Source organism: Triturus cristatus, chromosome 8, assembly GCF_964204655.1.
Source record: "Triturus cristatus chromosome 8, aTriCri1.1, whole genome shotgun sequence".
In the NCBI taxonomy this organism is placed as follows: domain Eukaryota; kingdom Metazoa; phylum Chordata; class Amphibia; order Caudata; family Salamandridae; genus Triturus; species Triturus cristatus.
In genome coordinates this window covers 89,111,313-89,130,101 of record NC_140591.1, presented here as the reverse complement: position 1 = coordinate 89,130,101, position 18,789 = coordinate 89,111,313, and positions in this window count along the sequence as shown.

Genomic DNA, 18,789 nt, shown 5'->3' with positions numbered 1-18,789 from the left:
ATGTTTGGAATCACGTTCCTCAACAGTACACAGAAGTCCTTCGATTTTTAATCAAATTTTGAAAAAATGTCTTGATACATTTCTCGGACTGTATGGGATCCATCTCTAGGTGGATGTCGGCTAACTGCCTCAAATTAAACTCAGCCAAAACTGAGGTTATGAGATTTGGTAATAACCCTCGGATGTGGACTCCCGACTGGTGGCCAGATAAGCTTGGTCCATGTCCCACACCCTGCAAAAAAGTTAAAAACTTGGGTGTGATGGTGGATGACAAACTTATGCTGGGGGACCAGGTGAGCAAGGTGACATCTGGATGCTCCTTGGTCCTCAGAATGATTAGAAAAATCAGACCATACCTTTCGGAGGGATGCCTCAGAACTGTGGTGACGGCACTTATACTATCACGCCTTGATTATTGCAACAGTCTGTACGATAATATGCAGATACAACACCTAAATCGCTTACAGGTTATTCAAAATGCTGCCGCCAGACTGCTGACTCGGACTCCTAGGACTCTTTCAGTCACGGGCGAATTACAGAAGCTGCATTGGCTCCCTATTCGTCTGAGAGCGCGTTTCAAGGCGGCGTGTATAGTGTTTAGGGCGCTGAACGGGATCGGGCCAAAGTTCCTTAGACAAACGTTTTCTTGGTACGTGCCTAGTAGAACTCTTAGATCGACTGAGGCCAAACTAGTACAAACACCCCAGTTTAAAAAAGTTAATTGGGGAGGTAGAAGTTTTGTACATAGCGCTTCCAAGATCTGGAATGAACTCCCATTTATGTTAAGAAGCTCCTCTGATTTCTGCTTCTTCAGAAAACATCTCAAGACTTGGTTTTTCTCACAGTTCTAGTTTCTTGTTACTGTTAGTTGGCAGTGCTTAGCGCCAGGACACCGCAAGGTAATCGTGCGCTTTATAAGCTATAATAACATAACATAACATTAGTACTGCCCCGAGAGTCAGTCCTGGTACAGTATATTGACAACCTACTGGTCGCATCTAAAACAAGGAATGACTGTGTAACTGATTCCATTGCCCTATTGAACCATCTCGCTAAAGGTGGACATAAAGTGTCCCCTGAGAAATTACAATTTTGCAGAAACAAAGTAAAATATTTGGGACACCAAATAGAACGAAGATTATGGAGAGTGACCACTGAGAGAATAACAATAATAAAACAAATGAAATTACCGCAGTCCCAGAAGGAAATAAGAATGTTCCTTGGTATCGTGGGATATTGCAGTCAATGGATTGTAGGGTTTCCTCTACTGGCAAAACCCTTGATACAAATGACAACGAAACAAGCAAAAGACCTAGTAGAATGGGACGATCAGAGCATGCAATCCTTTGTGACATTACGAAATTGTTTATGTGAAGCACCTGCTCTGGTATGCCAGACTATTTGAAATAATTTGCATTATTCTGTTGTGAGAGAGATAATTGTGCACTCTCAGTCTTAACACAGAGACATGGTCTAATGCAACGTCCTGTGGCATATTTTTCTGCTACCTTTGATCCTGTAGCATCTGCATTGCCAGGATGCCTAAAAGCTGTAGCTGCAACGTGTGTAAGTTTGGAACAAAGCGAGTCAATTGTGATGGGACACCTTGTAAAGGTGTATGTCCCTCATGCAGTTGTGATTCTTTTAACAAGAACTCAAACTCAGTATCTCACTCCAAACAGATTGACAAAATATGAAAGGATCATATTAGGAGCAGAGAACGTGACCATAATAAGATGTACTGTTTTTAACCCAGCTACCTTGTTACCAGATCCATACAATGAGGAAGTGAAAGATGAAGTTGAACACGAATGTCTAGACGTAACAGAACTCAGTATTAAACCCCATCCAGACATACAGGATGAACCTTTGAAAGATGCCGAACATGAGCTTTTTGTAGATGGCTCATGTATGCGCCATAAGAAAGGAGGTTTGAGTGCTGCTTATGCTGTGTGTACATTGGCTGGAATAGTCGAAGCATCCTATTTACCCGGAGTCAAGTCTGCACAAGTAGCCGAAATGATAGCTTTAATTAAAGCTTGCAAAAACGGGAAAAATTGGAGAGTAACCATTTACACTGATAGTCAGTATGGTTACGGGGTTGTGCACGACTTTGGCCAGCTTTGGATGCAGCGGGACGTCCTGACTTCTTCAGGGTCTCCCATTAAAAATGAACAATTTATTAAAGAGTTGCTTGAAGTTATACAAATACAAAGTGGCGGTGGTCAAATGTGCCGCACATCAGTCAGGAAATGACCGTGTGACTGCAGGTAATCGATATGCTGACCAGGTTGCCCAACACTGTGCAAAATTTCGAATGGCAGTAAACAGGAAAGTTGAAAATTGTGGAATCAGCTGCCAACTTATGCTATTGTCAGGATTACAGAAATGGAGAGAAGTAAGAGAACTACAATATGGAGCAGAGACAAAAGAAAGAGAAAAGTGGGAGAAAATTGGTTGTCAGAGAAGGGCAGAAGATGGTGTATGAGTTTACTTAGATGACAGACCTGTATTGCCAGACTGTATGCTCGCTCCCAAAGCTTAGATGTATCATGGACTAGAGACACCCACATAGGCGGAGATGCAATGATTAGACTCTTCAAACGAGATTGGTTTAACCCAGGGTTCAGGAACATTGCAGAGAGTCTTTGCCAAAGATACTTGACATGCCAACAAATGAATACCGGCAAGAAAACAATAGTCTGTATGGGGAGAATTGGAAAAGCTGAAGTTCCTTTTATAAGACTTCAAATTGATTTCATTCAGTTGCCTGTTTGTCGAGGATTGAAATATGTACTTGTCATCGTTTGTTTATTTTGAACGTGGGTGGAGGCATACCCCACCAGAAGAAATGACAGCTTAACAGTGGCTAAACTCCGATTAAGAGAGCTTATACCTCGTTTCGGTTTTCCAGTAACTACTAAATCAGACCTAGGGTCTCTTTTTAATAATGAAATAATTTGATTGATTTGTGAAGCATTTAAAATTGAACAAAAGCTGCACTGCGCATACCGCCCAGAGGCATCTGGAGTGGTAGAACAATTGAATGGCACAATTAAATCAAGGCTGGGAAAGGTGTGTACATCCACTCCACTGGACTGGCCTGATGCTTTACTTCTTGTTCTGATGGAACTTAGAAGTATTCCAGACAAGAATACTGTATTTAGTCCCCATGAAATAATCATGGGAAGAGCAATGAGGCAGGCATGTTTACCAGGACACAAACTATTAAATATAACTGATGATTTGGTACTGGAGTATTGCAAAGAGTTGGCTGACCAAGTATGTTCTATATCTCACCAGGTTGGAGAAGAGGCAGTCCCCAGGCAGCCGATCCAAGGGCATGGTCTGAATCCTGGTGACTGGGTTGTAGTGAAGAATCACGCTCGAGAATCGTGCCTAGCACCAAGGTGGGATAAACCACATCAGGTTATATTGGTTACAACAACAGCAGTAAAATGTGCAGGTTTGCTTAATTGGATTAATGCAAGCCTAACTAAAAGAGTACCAGCACCTGACGAGGAAGAACCTCAACCGACTCAAGCAGTTGAGGGGGCTGAAGGTTGTGCATCTGAAGGGTCCAAAATAATAGATCCTGAAGTAGCTGACCAAGAACAACCAAGCACCAGTCAGGATGATTGGATCCCAATAGTTGATATTCCTGAAGTGATTGTAAGAACCAGAAGCCAAACTAGATTAGCTAGTCAGGAAAAGAGTGAGGACCAGGTAGGAACAGACGAACGCGTTCAGGTAAGTGAAATTACGATTGTTAGGGAACCTGAGCAGGACCAGATAAGGAAAGAGCAATTTACTCAGACAGACAAAATCGAAATCACAGCCCCAGAGTCTGAGGAGGGACAGTTAGGTCTTAGAGAACACGTTCAGGCAGAAGAAAATCAAGAAACAGAAAGACCTGAGCAGGACCAGACAGGAAAAGTCAAACAAGTTCAGGTAGAAGAAGAAGAAAAACCAATGCAATCAAAACTGAACCTGAACAGGGTCAAATTAGGGAAGAAGAACGCATCCAGGCAGGTGACGTTAAAATAATAAGCCCTGGACAAGGTCAGGTAGAGAGGGATTCGAAAAACGAAAATAATCAAGTTGTGCCACAAATTAGTGAAAATAAAAGAACACTTGAAGGAAGTGAAAGTGCAGTGCAAGCTAAAAGAATCCGAAAAGGTGATAAATGGCCTGGTGTTATCAAGAGATTGAAATATCGCCTTAAAACGATCACAGAAGAACCAGAGCAAGTAAACGAAGTATCCAGTCGATCTGGACCATCAACTGGAACACCAAAACGAAGAAGCCCAAGATTGAAAGTAATAAATAATAAATTCAAAGGTTCTGAATGGATGTACGTTATTCTTGAAGATTTAGAGAATTTGGAAATAATTGGAGAAGATGATGAAAGTTTAAATGCAGAGCAAATTGATGAAGAAGTGAGACCAACTTGAAAGAATTGTTTTCCTTTTTCATTCTGTCACAAAGTTAAAATACTAAAGTAAAGAAGAGAAATCTTCTTATCCCATTTGATAAATGGCTGACAATAGAGCTGCTGGAAAACCGAAATGTTTAAAGAAATGTTGTAGAATATGTATATGTAGCATATTTGTGGTTCTTATAATATGGTTAGTACTAACAGTGGCTATTCCTTATTTGATGGTTACGAATATACAGAATAGCACTAATACACATGAAAAGGTAGCTACTATCAAAGGAAATAGAGTAGAATTAGAAGCACCAGATGAGTTAGATTTACATCACACTGTGAATAAAAATGATACAGACTTAAATGTTTTTACAAACCTGTTAGTACAATATGTAGAGACCATGGAAGTTAGTAATTGTTATGTATGTATGAAATTACCTGCATCTGTAGCAGAGCAAGTGACCTATCATCATTTGCTATTGACGTATGGTATTTCGTTTAGTGTTTTAGCAAGCTTATAGAACAGGGAAATTGCAATATTATTATTCTAATGTAGATGTGCTTTTTTCCGACGTTCCTGTGCAAAAGAGCATGAACCCTGTCCTTAGTACGAGAGACTCACAATTCATGGGTGAATATTTTCTAACGATGAAAGCAATAGATATAGCCGAGTGAGACAGGGGTGTGTCTTAGCTCCCACACTTTTCTGCATATACATCAACGGTCTGGTGTATGCCCTGCGCCAATGTGAGGACATTGATGCACCTAGGCTGGCGCAGGGTTTTGTACCGGCGTTGATGTTTGCAGACGACACACTCCTTCTCTCTAAATCCCCTATGGGGCTCCAGAGGATTTTGGACGGGTTTTTAAGCTTTTGCAAGTATCAGGGTTTGGAGATTAATGTACAAAAGACTAAATATATGGTCTTTAATCCACGAAAATCCACCCATCCCGGTCCTCACCTGAAAGGAGTTCCCTTAGAGAGAGTTCAGGAATTTGAGTATCTGGGGGTGACCTTAAATGAAAAAATGCTCTGGGCCACCCAATTAACCAAGGCCAATCTTAAATGGATCCAAACTTCAGGGGGTCTAGCTAAATTTTTCAAGAACACACATTACAAACCATTAAGTCCTGTGATAGAAATTTATAAAACCCAGATAAGAAGTGCTACCCTATATGGTGCCGATATTTGGGGACATTCTACAACTAACTCTATTACAATCACCGAGAACAAGTTTCTCAGGCGGTTAGCTGGGCTACCACAAAGCACTCCTTTGACTCCCTTGCGCCTAGATCTTGGCGTAAGACCTATCACTAAAGAGGCTGGTTGTAGGCCTCTCCTTTATTGGAGAAGGATTTGGACAACCCCGGAACTAGTGTCATTTAAAAAGGAACTGATCGAGATCCTTAGCATCCCCGGGAGTGGGAGATATCCGTGGCTTGCATACATTAAAAAATATCTAATTCTCATGGGGCTTGGCGATTTATGGGATAATCCAAGTGTTACTTGTTTTAATGTGCGCATCATACATCCAGGTGCAGACCTACACACTGGATGGAGTGCACATTTTTTTATAAAGATATGAAGAATAGCGGTGAGGAAAAGTAAATATAAAGAAAGACACAACGAAACACAAAAGTGTAACACAAATCAAAAGGAAAGCAAATCTTCCCCTTAGAGAAGGGACCAAGAGAGGTGCAGATACATATATTTAAAACTGCCAAGCGGTTAACTCTCAATTTTTAATTTTTTATTAACCTCTGGTAGAATTAAAACCAACAATATGGGGTATTAAGGGAAGGTAACGACCCTTCTATCCCCACTGCAAATACCTTTTGTGTTTCGTTGTGTCATTCTTTATATTTACTTTACCCTCACTGCTAGTCTTCATATCTTTATAAAAAAAATGTGCGCTCCATCCAGTGTGTTGGTCTGCACCTGGATGTATGATGCGGCCCAATGATGAAGCATGACACTGTCAAGTGTGTGAGGGCAGTATTAAGACATTTTTTGTCTTCCCTGGTTTAGTGTTAGGTAGGGTTGTATGTAAGATACATCACCCCATTGAGGGTAGGTGGAGAATTTTGTGTTTGGGGAACAGAACAACCCCTTTCGGTAGTTTTTCTCTGTTGTGTGAGTTTCGGTTATCTCCTGACACTGCTGGAGGATTCTTGATGATTAACACTGAATTAGTTGCGGCCAGATCTATGGTTATGCAAAATCGACTTGCTCTTGACATATTATTGGCAAAAGAGGGTGGAGTCTGTAAATTATTGAAAACGCAACATTGCTGCAAGTATATTCCAGATAAAAGTGTTGAAATTGGAAGATACATTAAAAATATTACAAAATTAGAAGAAGCATTAAAACCACTGGAAGTTGAAAGTGTATGGAAGAAATTGAGAAATAGCATTTCTAACTTAGGTAGTTGGTTTTCCAACATAGGTAATGGTATTCTAGGTCACATAATACTGCCCATAATGGGAATAACACTATTAGTAATAATGTTTTGGCACAAATGCTGTAAAGGGAGAAAAAGATATGAAATGAATGAAAGGGGTAAGAAAAGAAAACTTGAAGAAATACAACTAGAGGAATTAAAAGGAGACTTTTACAAAAGAATGAGAGGATTACAGTGCAAAAAGGAGAAAGAGAGAAATGAAAGGGTTGAAGAAGAAATCGAGATGTGCTAAAGTTGGCATCTGATTCAGTAGAAATTAGTGATGGCATTAAATGCCATCAGAGAGGGGATTGATGGAGCAAGGTTTCGTACTTCAGAAACTTGCTTGTATGCAATCCTCTCAATAACATGTAACAACGTAACCAAAAAGTCTTGTAAATACTAATATTGCATTACACACGAACATACTGTATCTAGGGGACGCTTTCCTATGTGTATTACTAACAAGTAACCCGAGTGTCTTAAGATGGCCGCCAAAAACGCGGGAACTTCATTGCGCATGCTTCTACTACATCTACGTAGTATGACGCCTGCTGTGCTTGGGGGGGGGGGGAACTTTGCAGCTGCGCAATAGCTTTTAATATGGCCGCTTGAAACTCACATGATAATGCACATGCTATTGCTTAAACTAAACCTTATAAGTTCTACTAAACACTAATGCGAAATATTAAAATAAGTAAATAGGGATAGAGTAGAGATAAGGGGTATACAGTGAAATCATTGACTGAAATCCCTACCCCACCTGATTAGCGCGTGTGCGCATAGAAACTTGCCAGAAACTATGATGGCACACTTGAAACACAGCCAAGGTCACATTGGACGAAAACGCCTGGGAAAGCAAACTATTGACCCGGACAAGAGCAACAATTGTCATAAAATTTATAAATTGTATTGCTCATGATGTGAAATGCGGGTGGGAATAAAGCTTTGGGAAAGTAAAATAAGGGGCGGAAACATAGAACAATGACCCAAAGAGAAAAGTATTACTTTAATATGGTGTGATGAACTCACCTCCTCGCCCTGAGCAATCAGAATAGGGGAAAACACGAATATTGAAACTTTTGGGGGTGATACACGAATACAGAATAGTATAATCGATGTAAGTTAGCTAGAGCCTATTGTCATAGTTGTCAGATCCGTCATTCCGACTCGTCACTGACCCAACACATATGCTGCCACAGACTCTGTCCGAGATGCTGTCTCAGACCCTGCTGCTGCCAGAGACTCTGCTCGACAGAACGAGATACTGATCGATAATCTAATCATCTAGAAGGGGATTTTGGAAGAGGACATTCGATGTGAGTAGTGCCAGAGAGGGGTGTGACGCTGGCGTTGCACTTTAGAAGAGGTCACCTTGCCAGATCTGAATCTGCCCGATCCTCTGTCTGCATCCTGTCTTGGGGCATTCTATCTGGCCCATCTTCAAGGAGTTGGGTTCATCTATCACCTTAGGTAAATATATTTCTGTGAAACCTGTCTTTGTGCCTGCTCTCTCTTTTTCCCAATCTACAGGTACCGTCTTCATTGATATTTTTTTGACTTTGCTTTATTGGACTTTAATTTTTCCTCTTGAGAGAAGGTGTTTAATCTGTATTTGATTCTGACTCACAAAATTATTGATTAGATAAAGATTTAAAAACTTTTTGAGTTTGTGGTCATTTCAAGAAAAGTAAATGTCATTTTTACCTTAAACTAACTCGGCAACCTGATTCATTGAGTAAAGGAAATTTATTTGACAGGAAAATCGAGTTGGTAAGATTTGGTAAAGGTGGATATCAACTTACAGGTAAATCTCAAAATTTGATGGCAGCGGGTTTTTGCTAGCTTATCTGTATGAATGTTATGGGTCCAGGTGAGCATTTGGTGTGTGTGTGTAACCCGTCTGGTAACCCGCTGCATCAGCCGCCTGACGTCAAGTAGTGCATCGATGTCGATGGGCTACGGCTCTCCGTCACCATGAAGACGACGTTTGTTGTCGAGGGCCAAACGTCGACGTGAAGGATTGACGTCAAGAAGCGATTCAATGTCAAGAATTAGACACAGGAGACGAAGGTCGACGTTGAGAAGTCTCCCGAGGTCTCGAAGACCACTGAAATCTACTAAACAAAGGAGGATTTACTCTTTATCGGATTCACGATGCTCCAGAGATACTTCTCCTTCTCTGATAGAAGTGCAGTCGTCTCCTATACCTCCCTCTTCTCCTCTTTCAGCTTCGACAGCTCCTCCACAGCCTGCGCCTCCTCTAGCTCTTCCGGCACCTGTAATTTCACCTCCTCCAGTGCAGCACGTGCCTCGCAGTAATCCAGCTCCCAGGCCGCGAACACGCTCAAGATCAATGCTGCTTTCCTTCTGGTAATAACTTCTGCATGCAGGGTTAACGAGATACAGGCTCTCTGTGCTCATCAACCATACACAGTCTTCCACTTTTCCAAAGTAGTAATGAGAACACATTCCAAATTTCTCTCTAAATTTCTCTTTGATTTTCATGTGAACCAGAGTATATCTTTACCCGCTTTCTTTCAAAGTCTTTCTACTCCAGCTGAGAGAGCTCTTCACTCTCTGGATGTATAGAGGGTTTTGAAGTTTTATCTAGACAAACCAGAAGTATTCGCAAATCTCAACAATTGTTCATTAATTATGGTCCGGTTCGCACAGGTCTGGCTACCTCCAAACAATCTATCTCAAGGTGGCTTGTCTCTTGCATTCTGCTCTGCTATCAGCTAGCTAATAAGACTCTTTCTGGCAGACCAAAAGCACACTCCACTAGGGGCAAGTCAGCCACTACTGCCTTGATGAGAAATATCCCGTTAGCAGAAATTTGCCAAGCTGCTACATGGAGGTCAGTCCGCAGGTTCACTAGGCATTACTGTTGTCACTCTGATGCTAGGAAAGATGCTCAAGTAGGACAGGCTTCCCTCAGAAATCTCTTTGCTTGACTCTCTCTTCTCGTTATTGTTCTGTCTACTCCGCCGCTCTCAGGGGGGATGGCCTTGCTACTCTATTCAATGCCATACATGGAAATCCCATACGAAAGTAGGTATAGCCTCTCATCTGTAACTCCAGTTCTCTCGTGGGGTATTTCCATAATAGTCATAAGCAACCCTCCCTGCTCCCCGGTGGATTAGACAGACATTCTCATGCTCTATAAATCAGCTAGTACCGCCTATAAAAAGAACTGAGGTAACTTCCTCTGGCTGAGCATGATGGAATAGTGGAGGTCCCAGGATTCTCAAAGGCACAGTCTCCTTTTTTTCTTTCTTTACAATGACAGCCTATGGATTACACTGTCCTGCACTCCTTCATCCTTTTCTTACATAACAACAGGGTTTGTGAGGGATTTTGTATTTTATCTTCAAAAATTGTTGATGCAGTAAATGCATGTCTCCTTGGACTATCTTCCATTTGTTTCAACAAGATGAAGGATTTTGATCACTGTAGCCTAATGTTATAGGCTGCATAATAACATTTTTAAGTGATTATGCAGTCCTTCTTGAAGAAAGGCGAACTTCAGCACTAAAGAAGATATATTGGCAAAAGTGTTCCGGGTCCCCGCAGGTGGGCGTGACTATTCAACGCTTATGAATGTCATGGAAAGACCGCTACAAGAGAACTGGAGTTACAGGCAGGAACCTATACCATATTTATTATATGTGTAGCCTCGTTGGTAACTCATTCAACTGTTACCTTTTCTCGGGCTTCATTTTAAAAGGTGCAATACCCCACTTTTTAATCTTTTGTGTGCGTGTATGCGGCTTCTAATACGAGCTCACAGTGCACTCCAAGACTGTCATTCTGCATGTCTGCGCATTCAGATTCCAGTTCATGGTGCACACCTGGTCCCTGTCTTTTTGCATGTGCTGTCACAGAGACGTGGCAATGCTACTATTGCACAGTGCATTTTGGTGTGAGTTTTGATGTGCACTGCATTCTGGGTAATTTTTCTTCAGTGTTGAGTGCCGGATGCACTTAACAGTAATGCACATCGGGAAAGTTAAGGAGCCGTGTGGGGCAAAAATATATGAACCTCTTATTTCAAGCAAAGGAAGACTTTAGGTGAGTCAGTTTTATTTGCTATATATATTTGTCATTTTAATTTTAAACATGGCTTCAAATGAACTGCTTCAAATTCAGCTAAGTCTATTTCTACAAACTCATAGGAAGCTGAATGTCAAATGGCAACAATGGTCTAGAGCTTTTGAAAATTATATTGTTGCTATTAATGTAAAGATTTGTCTCCTTATCGGAAAAAAACACTGTTGTCCAGTATGTTAGAGGGGGGCTGGACAGGAGATTTTCGACAATCTTCCATGACACTGACCCACCAATTGGACAGTTAGGGGCTCATTAGAATGCCACCACCATAGCGGTGATTGGGTCTGACCGCCATACATGCGGCGGTCCCACATATACTATTATGATGGGACCACCACCGTTGCGGTCGTATTCCGCACCTTTAACATTGCGGCGGTGGCTGCTAAGAGCAGCCTGCCACAATGTTAAAAAGAGCATGTTGTGCATTTCACTGCACTACGTGGCAGGCACTTCCCTGTGCCTGCAACTTGGTGCAGTGAAATGTAGGAGGGTACCATGAGTACCCCCGTGCACCCACAGCTCCCCCAACATAAGGGGGGCCCACAACAGGCCCCAGAAGACATTCTCCGCCAGCCTTTCAATTGCGGTTCAACCGCCACTGAAAGGCTGGCTTCCGCCGGCATCATAATTGTGCCGGCGGAGCCTGGTAGGCTCCGCCGCCATTGTGAGCATGCTGACTGCTCCGCCAGGCAATCGTGATGATTGCTACCGGCGGAAAAGCTGCGGACAGAGTTTCCGTCCGCCGCCATACCCACCGCCATCATAATGTGGTGAGGGGTAAATCTCATGACAGTGGCTATTTTCCCGCCATCGTAATGAGCCCCTTAATTCCTTGGGATGTGTATAAAGAATCTATTAAGTGTCTGGAAAAAAGATTCACTGAACAGCCTAGTATAATGTTGGAAAGACTTAGGGCCTTATTATGACTTTGGCGGTCCTCTAGCAGCGCCGCCACCATTCCGTCCGCTTGAGGACTGCTAAAACCGTGGTGCCCACACAGGGATTACAATTGTTATCCCGGTCGGGCGGGCGGTGCTGAAGTGGTCCTATGACAGTGGTCTGTTAGGCACATAGGTGACCCTAACATGCAGACCGCCGCCGTGAGAACGTCTGCAGCTCGTTCCTGCAAAGTGTGGCATCCCACATCACCCCCATGCATGCCACACCCTGCAGGAACTGGGGGTGCAAATCCAGGGGGGGCACAACATGACCCTCCCGCATGCACTCCCAACAACAGGTGCGCAGGGGGCCCTGCTAGAGCCCCTTTTTGCCTGAGGAGAGGTAACTTGTAATATAGTCAGCGGTGCTGCAGCAGCACCGCCAGCATATTGCAGCTGCCTGACCGCTGTGAGATCCTAGATCCCTAGCATCCTGGATCCCTGGCATCCTGGATCCCTGGCAGATGCAGCTGTCCTGTGGCAGGCCATACTTGTAATACTACAGACGGGCCCTTATTGTGGCAGTGGTTGGACCCCCGCCGCGAGTATGGTGGTCCTATGGACCACTGTACGTATAATAAGGCCCTTAATTTCTTTCAAAGGAAGCAACTTGCTGATCAATCAATCAGTTCATTTGTAGAGCGCACAACTCACCCGTGAGGGTCTCAAGGCGCTGGGGGGGGGTTGGGCAGGGGTGCTGCTACTGCTCGAACAGCCAGGTCTTGAAGAGTCTCCTGAAGGTCAGCAGGTCCTGGGTCTGTAGCATGCGGATGGGGAGGGTGTTCCATGTCTTAGCGGCGAGGTGGGAGAATGATCTGCTGCCGGCGGTCGCTCGTCGGATGCGGGGAATGGTGGCGAGGTCGGTGGAGCGAAGCTGGTTCAGGGTGTAGAAGGTGAGTCGTTCGTTGAGGGACGCTGGTCCGGTGTTTTGGAGTGCTTTGTGAGCGTGGGTGAGGAGTTTGAAGGTGATCCTCTTGTTGACGGGGAGCCAGTGCAGGTCTTTCAGGTGGGTTTTGATGTGGCTGTGGATGTCAAAGATGAGGCGTGCGGAGGTGTTCTGAATGTGTTGTAGTCGTTTCTGGAGTTTGGCTGAGGTTCCCGCGTAGAGAGCGTTGCCGTAGTCCAGCCTGCTGCTGACGAGGGCCTGAGTGACCGTCCTTCTGGTTCCGGTGGGGATCCATCTGTAGATCTTGCGGAGCATGCGGAGGGTGTTGAAGCAGGAGGAGGAGACGGCGTTTACTTACTGGGTCATTGACAATGCTGGGTTCAGGATGACCCCCAGGTTGCGAGCGTGGTCGGTGGGCGTCGATGCTGCTCCCAATGTGGCCGTTTACCATGAGTCATCCCAGGCGGAGGGGGTGGTGCCGATGATGAGGACCTCCTTCTTATCTGAGTTGAGTTTCAGGCGGCTGCTCATCATCCAGTCAGCGATGGCCTTCATACCTTCGTGGAGGTTGGATTTGGCGGTGGTGGGGACTTTGGTGAGAGAAAGGATCAGCTGCGTGTCGCCAGCGTATGAGATGATTTTGTTGGCGAGCGGTGCCATGTAGACGTTGAAGAGTGTTGGGCTGAGGGATGATCCTTGTGGTACGCCGCAGATGATCTTGGTGTCTTTAGAACGGAATGGGGGGAGGCGGACATTCTGGGTTCTGCCGTTGAGGAAGGTGGTCCAGTCCAGGGCTTTGTTGCGGATCCCTGCGTTGTGGAGGTGTGTGCGAAGGGTGTGGTGGCAGACGGTGTCGAAGGCGGCGAGAGGTCCAGGAGGATGAGGGCCGCGGTTTCCCCGTTGTCCAGCATGGCCCTGATGTCATCGGTGGCGGCGATGAGGGCTGTTTCGGTGCTGTGGTTGCTGCAGAATCCGGATTGGGATGGGTCCAGGATGTTGTTCTCTTCGAGGAAGGAGGTCAGTTGCTTGTTGACGATCTTCTCAATGACTTTCGCCGGGAACGGGAGTAGGGAGATGGGCCAGAAGTTCTTGAGGTAAGGCGTTGATCTTGGTGTGCTTCCAGCTCTCCGGGAAGGTGGCAGTCTCGAAGGAGCTGTTGATGACCTTACGGAGGTGAGGTGCGATGGTGGAGCTTGCTTTGTTGAAGACGCGGTGCGGGGAGGGGTCAGATGGTGAGCTGGAGTGGATGGTGTTCATGATTTTGATGGTGTCGTCTTCATTGACGTGGGTCCAGGAAGACAGGAGGTTGATGTGGCTGGGGGAACGGTGAGTCTGAGGTGTTGGTGTCTGTCAGGGGCCCTGGTTGTTGAAGCTGTTGTGGATGTCTGCGATCTTGCGATGGAAGAAGGTGGCTAGGGAGTCGCAGAGGTCTTGCGATGGCGGGATGTTGTTGGAGTTGGAGCTGGGGTTGGAGAGTTCCTTCACGAAGTTGAAGAGCTCTTTACTGTTGTGTGCGTAGTTGTCGATGCGCTCTTTGAAGGAGGTCCTTTTGGCGGTGCGGATGAGTTGGTGGTGTCTGCGGATGGCACTCTTGTAGGCTGCGTTGCTGTCAGGTGTCTGTTCGTGGTGCCACTTCTTTTCGAGTCTGCGGCAGGCCTGCTTAGATGTCTGAAGGACGGCAGTGAACCAGATGGCTTTTCTGTTGCTGCGTCTGTTAGAGGGATTCTTGATCGGGGCGAGAGTGTTGTCGCAGTCATCGATCCACTGCCTGAGGTTGCGGGCGGCAGAGTCGGGGTCAGTTGGTGGGTTTCGGGCGAGGGTGGTGAGTAGCTGGTCTTCGGTGACTTTGCTCCAGCTGCAGTGGGGGGCCTGTTGCATGCAGTGGTGCATGGTGGGCTTCTCAAAGGTGAAGCGGATGCAGCGGTGTTCGGTCCAGTGGAGTTCGGTGGTGTGGCTGAAGGTGACGTGGTTGCTGGTGGAGAAGATGGGGTCGAGCGTGTGTCCGGCGGAGTGGGTGGGAGTGGTGACGAGCTGTCTGAGTCCAAGGTTGGTGAGGTTGTCGAGCAGGGTGGTGAAGTTGCTGTCGTTAGTGTTCTCGAGGTGGAAATTCAGGTCTTCAAGGAGGATGTGGTCAGTGGAAGCAAGGGGGTACGTGCTGACAAAGTCGGTGATGGAGTCGCTGAACTGTGGCCAGGGGCTGGGGGGGGTCTGTAGATGAGGGTTCCTCTGAGGGTGATTTTGGGGTTGGTGTGGATCTGGAAGTGCAGGTGTTCGGCGGCGCTGAGGGTGTCATCGGTGCTGGTCGTGATTCTGAGGGTGTTTCTGTGGACGATGGCAATTCCTCCTCCTGTTCCGTTGGTGCGGTCCCTGCGGGTGATCTTGTAGCCGTCAGGGATGGCTATGGCGATGTCAGGTGCCAAGGAGGGGTTCATCCAGGTCTCCGTCAGGAAGGCGACGTCCGGGGAGGAGTCGTCGAGTAGGTCCCAGAGTTCGATGGCATGTTTGCGGGCGGAGCGGGTGTTGAGTAGAATGCATTGGAGGTTGTAAGTCCTGCTCCGGTGGGCGTGGTGGTGGTTTGGAGGCTGGTGTAGCTGCAGTTCCGGCAGGAGAAGGGTCCGTGGGTGCGCTTCGGGGTGGCCCGGAAGCCGGTGTGTAATCGGCCGGCGTTGAGAGCTTGGAGGTTGCTGGCGTCGTAGTGGTGATGAGAGCGTTGAGGTAACATTTCCCTTTAATGCATTTTAGCACCAATTTATTGGCTTGCAGGAATCCATCTCTGAATGACGTTCTAGACATTGCTAAAAGCATTGAACATTCTTCTATGTCTATCAAAGCCATTGTTAGCAGTACACAAAGCCCTGATGCATTGTGTCTGAGAGAATGAAAAGTGTGAGGTTTGACAAAGGGAAAAAGCCAATGATAACGCACAGGAAATTTGTGTGCTTCAAATGTGGTTTAAAGTCACATATTGGTAATAATCCCAATTGCCCTGCCAAAAGTAAAAAGTGCATTAAATGCAAAAAATTAGGTAATTTTCAATATGTCTGTAAGCAGCCCATCTGTAAGGGTCACCAGGAGTCGTGGAACGACTCCTGGTGGCCCTCGGATCAGCACCCATGCCAGCAACCTCAGAATCATCCTCGTCACAAACTCTACATGAGACGTTAGATCAACTTGGTGGCCTCCACCTGCTTCAACACCTTCAGAACACTTCGGAAAGGCTTCAGATAGAACTGACATCAAAAGAACCGTCACTCAAGCCCTCATCACCAGTTGACTTGACTGTGGGAACACCCTCTATGCCGGAACCACCGCCCTCCTCCTCCAAAAAGTGCATCCAAACAATCCAGAAGGCAGCAGCAAGAATCATCCTGGACCTGCCCAGATGATCCAACATCACCCCCCACCTCTGTAGCCTGTACTGGCTCCCCGTCAAGAAGAGATGCCACTTCAAGCTGCTCATGCACGCGGAAAAAACCCTCCACAACACGGGACCAGAATACCTGAACAAACGCCTGACCTTCCACCAACCCACCAGACATCTGCAGTCTGCTGCCCTGGCCCTCGACACCTACCCCGCATCCATCATACCTGAACCGCAAGACGCTCCTTCTCCCACCTAGCAGCCAAAACCAGGAATGTCCTCCCCATCCACCTCCGAACATATACCTCCCTCGCTGAGTTCAGGAGTTGACTCAAGACCTGGCTGTTCGAGTAGCTCCACCTCACGCAAGCGCCTGGATATCCCTCGGGGTGATTAGCGCGCTCTACAAGTTCTGATTGATTGATTGATTGATTTAATGAATCAGAATAGGATATTCGTAACAACCTTGTACTCACTGATGTATTGTGCTCCTGAGGCGGAAGCCGGGAGCGAGACGTGCTGTTTGTACTCTGTTTTTAAACTTTACTTGTATGCAATTGAGCATTTGTTTGTAAAGCCTTACATGCCTCAGCGGTAAACACTAGGCCTGGGCAAAATTTCCGTTCCGTTCGCGGAATTTGCGATAATTTGGCATTTCCGCGTTCCGCGGAGAGCGCGAAAATGTCAAAATTTCCGCATTCCGCAGCTTTGCGATAATTTGGTTCTTGCTCGCGCTGTAAAATAATACATTCTCGCGCGCGCGATCGCCTTACCTGAATTCCCGCGTTCGCCGACAAGTTTTCCCGATCCGGTCGCGTTCTCCATGAGATGTTGTATTGTTTTAGCCATTTGCGCTGTCTCGCGACAGTTCGCGTCCGCAGTGACGTCATGCGTCGCGCGATCACGTCTTTCTTCTCGCGATCATGCACCGCAAGACAACTGAAAACAAGATGGCCGCGCCCGCGAGCAACCGCAGGGGTAAGTTAGCGACCCGCAACCATGCAGAAAATATCGCGAACGGGCGGGAAAAAAACTTCCGCATCTTCGCGATATTTCTGCTTGTTTGCGGAGATTTTTAACATTTTCGCGATAATTTGCGAAAGTCGCTTTCGCAAATTCCGCCCACCCCTACTAAACACCTCTCGCCGCCATCCCGGCGAGCCTGGAGGCCACGCCCCTTTCCCCCCGAGGCCCCCCTCCCCCCCTCCCCCCCGCCGAGCCCTACATTTAGACACTGTTCCCGAGCGTTCTTCATTGATGTATTGTGCTCCTGAGGCGGAAGCCGGGAGCGAGACGTGCTGTTTGTACTCTGTTTTTAAACTTTACTTGTATGCAATTGAGCATTTGTTTGTAAAGCCTTACCTGCCTCAGCGGTAAACACCTCTCGCCGCCATCCCAGCGAGCCTGGAGGCCACGCCCCTTTTTTCCGAGGCCACGCCCCCCCGCCGAGCCTTACATTTAGACGCTGTTCCCGAGCGTTCTTCATTGATGTATTGTGCTCCTGAGGCGGAAGCCGGGAGCGAGACGTGCTGTTTGTACTCTGTTTTTAAACTTTACTTGTATGCAATTGAGCATTTGTTTGTAAAGCCTTACCTGCCTCAGCGGTAAACACCTCTCGCCGCCATCCCGGCAAGCCTGGAGGCCACGCCCCCTTTTTCTGAGGCCACGCCCCCTGCTTCCGCCCCAACCACTTATATATTATGTGCTTCTTCCGGACGCGCAGCGGACGAGCGCAGCGGGCACGCCGTCTGTGCGCCGAAGGCGCGCCAAAGGAAAGCCCGTCTGCGCCCGTCCGTGGCCGACCATGCCCAGATTGTTCATTACTCCTCTGCGCAGCTCCACAGTCTCCAAGGACCGTGGCCTCTGGATGACTCTGTGACGCGGTACATCGGTAGATTGGGATTGACGGCCCCGTGCCCTCTCTCTTTTCTCCCTTCCGCACCCTCCTTTCCCCTTTCCCCTCCTGATCCAGCTCCTGCCCCCCATGTCCCCTCGGTGCCTACCAACCTATCCGTTTATTACCTTAATACCAGGTCAGCAGTTAAGCACTGCCACGAACTCTTTGTCCTATTAGACTCTCACAAACCTGATCTTTTATTTCTTACAGAGACTTGGTTTTGCGACAACTCTCTTCCTTGCCTGTTAGCTGCCCTTCCTGCTGCATATTACGCCTTGCGCGCTGATCGACCCTCCAGAAAACCAGGAGGCGGCGTCTCCTTGATCGCCCGTAGAGAACTCTCCTTTCAGTCTTTAACCTTTTCTCCTATTGGACCGTCAGATTTTTTAGTCGTTCGCTCACCGTCTTTCAAAGTCCCTCTCACCTGCGTGCTTATGTATCGTCCCCCCCAACCCTCTCAACTCTTCCTCCCTGGTTACCTAGACCTAGTGGCTACCTTAGCGGTCAACAACTCCTCCATTTTGGTTCTAAGAGATTTCAACTTTTGGCCCTCTGACCCTGCAGAATGTTCGACCTCTAAAGAATTCTCGGACACTCTCTGCTTTCTTAACTTTGACTCCCATGTCCACTCCACCACTCACATCAAGGGCCATATCCTTGATCAGATTTGGTCTCTAAATTGTCCCATAGCTTCTTTGTCCATCTCCCCTTGCACTTGGTCTGA